Source organism: Physella acuta, unplaced genomic scaffold (assembly GCF_028476545.2).
Source record: "Physella acuta isolate Inbredline_101_S28 unplaced genomic scaffold, ASM2847654v3 ptg000555l, whole genome shotgun sequence".
NCBI classification, from domain to species: domain Eukaryota; kingdom Metazoa; phylum Mollusca; class Gastropoda; family Physidae; genus Physella; species Physella acuta.
Window position 1 is genome coordinate 473943 of NW_026732074.1, and position 3077 is coordinate 477019.

Below are 3077 nucleotides of genomic sequence, written 5' to 3' on the forward strand. Positions count from 1 at the left end.
CTATATACTAAACTATTTTAGACCTTTATTATTTTATATAAATCTTTGTTTGGAATATGGTAATTTTGAAATGCTCGCTCCGGGCCTATGAGCGTAGCTAATGATTAGATCTAGATTCTAGATCTAGATTCTAGATCTAGCAAGAAAAACTAAACTTAAGACTTAAGCAAACGAGTCGTAGAATCTAGATCAAGATAATTCTATCTAGATCTAGATTTTTTTTCTAGATAATTTCAGACCTTCTTTATTTTATATAAATCTTTGTTTGGCTAAGTTAAGATAAAATTTAATTTGAAAGTTGCTGCTACTAGACTTAGTTCTAGATCTACGCGCGTAAATAAAGTTGGATAAGGAGACTCATAGTATAGTATAAAAATTCATTTGTGTCGTCACGAGTAAATAGATAAGTTGGTAGCGTAGTCCGCTCTCATGCGGGTGGTACAGGTTCTAGACCAATATGTCAAATATATATTTTTTTCAATTTTTTTTTTTTTTAGATGTGAATGATAAAGTTGTCTATCTGAACTTGGCAGGATACAGGGCAGGTGAAGTAGAGTTCATCTGTTTCTTTGTCCTAAGCATATGAAAGGATAGTGTGGTCAGAGACATGCTCGGCTGGAATCGTTTTTTAAACGATAAAAACATGTTGTCTGAGACTTGACGGGACACTGGGCAGGTGAAGTAGAGTTGAGTAGGTCACATGTGACGTCAGTATATGAAGGGATAGTCCGAAATCGGTGTTTTCGGTGTTTTTAAAAGATAAGAAACATATTTTTGAATGTGGGGTCTGTTTTTTGTGACGATAAGTGACACTGCAGTAGCGTATCGAGGAGGGGGGGGGGGGGGCGGGAGGGGAGGCGGGGGGGGGGGAAGGGGAGGGGAGGCGGGGGGAGGGGGGGCGGGGGGGGGGACATATGTTGGGGCGCCAAAATGGTTTGGAAAAATAACTTGAAAGGTTGAGGGGGGTTCAAATCGAAAGTTTGAGTGGGGGGGGGGGGTGCACATAAAAAGTTCGAGGGGGGTTGAAAATCGAAACCTTGGGGGGGGGGGTTTAAAATCGAAAAGTTTGTCCCCGGGCGCCGGGAAGGGTCGCTATTCCTCTGAGTGACAGACGTGATGTTTTTTGATGGATGACCCCCGAAACCCACAGTTATCCAACGGATGACGGGTATTCTAGTTGGTTTTAAAAACTTTATTGTGTGGATTTTGTTGGACTTCACTTAAACAAAAAAAATTGTATTTAAGGTTTTTGCTATTCTTGGTAACGGTTTATTTTTTTACTTCACCGAAAATGTAAATAAACATGGCATAACTTGATCATGTGGTTTTAGAAATGTAATTTTATTTTTTAAAAGTAATTAAAAAGGCCTAGTTTTGAGTACAAATTACTACACACTTGTGTTTTCAAAAAATTGCACAATGAATTTCTATAAAGCAAATCAATGTTTATCTTACTTAATTGAAACTGCAGGTTATAATTTAGGTTTACTGAAATTAAATAGAAATATAGCCTTAACCGGAAAAAAATTGTTTCAAGTTCTATAGTGTGATTTTTTTGCGTTTATACAATTGATTCTTGACAACAACAAAAAAAAACGATTTGTATTCATGTACATATTAATGACGGAAAACTTTTTGTCACTCTTTGTTGTCCATTATTTATGTAACCAGTGTAATTTATGTAAGTTAGAATACGTTCCAACTAATTGGATGTTTTGAAGAGCTTCTTCTTCTTCTTCTTCGTTCTTAATTATTAGTGTTGAAGGGGATCGAGATTTATCTGCCAGTGGGTTTGAACTCGAGACTTTGTTAGAATTTTTTTGCCGACTCGACCACGCCTCCAACACAATTAAGCGTTACGTGTCAACTGGTTATGCGCCATTGAGGCCATTGACTCCGATTTCAGCCTGCTTTTCTTTTTGGATTTGCTTCCATAGCCTTTGTCCAACCAAGAACAAACTACAAGGCAGCAGTTGTTTAATTTTGGAGTTGTCTCTCCTAGAAGAGTGGCTGTCCCCAGCTAACGAGCCTCATCAGCCCGAGGGTTCGAACTCGAGACTTTTCGGTTTAGCAACCATGAGCTTTACCGACTCGACCACGCCGAAGCGAGCTATGAATGTTGTGTCACCTTGTGGTGTTGTGTATGTAGAAGCTGCAGAGGGAAAAAGAGATGAGAACTCTGAACGACGTATTAGAGATTATCCCAACCATAGAGAGCGATGGCGTTCGTTGCGAGATAAGTTTCTGATTGTTACCTAACCTGTTCACACACATTTAGTATACTTCGTGTCTTTATATGCTACGACTGTTTGTTGGTCTGTGTGTTTTTAAACACTCCTCTTATTAAGTTACATTTAGTCATTCTTATTTAGCAAAATTTAAAAAAATACTGTTAATAGATTGAAATAATTTAGTCATTTTTATTTGAGTATCTTTTAGTTCAACTAGTTTAGCTATTATACTTAATTTGTTTTCCTCCAAACGCTAATGAACGAGCCTATCGTTTGAATTCACATCGAGCTGTAAAGAGAGGTCAGGTTTTTAATAGACGACCTGAAGAGTGACAGATTGAGAAAATACACGATATAAATATATTGCTAAAACTATTTTATTTTTAAAAAAAACTATTTTGCCGAGTCCATATCAAATATTTAGTTACTATTTTTTTAATGCAAGGATTTTTTTTCTAATCCCTCGTAAAGAGAGAAGTTGTGAAAAAAATGTTTATACCTATTTCAATAAAAATTTGATACTAAACGATATCTATACACGCTTGGTTTGCTATTGTCCCACTATGTATGACATTTTTACTATTTATTTTTTTTGTATGACAGAAATATATAAGCCACAACATAATTTTGTTTTCCAACGTGGTTGACCACAAAGAATTCCATTCTTTTGTGCGCGAGTTCATTGTAGTTAGATCAGGTCTTTCTAGGCTATAAGCATTCCAGCACGCACGCAAGCAGAACAATTCGATATTTTTATTCTGGTTGACTTTTAATTATTTAAGACAAAAACATTTACGTCGACAATTGAAAAAAATTGTTTGAAATGGATCTTTAACTCCCGTGGTC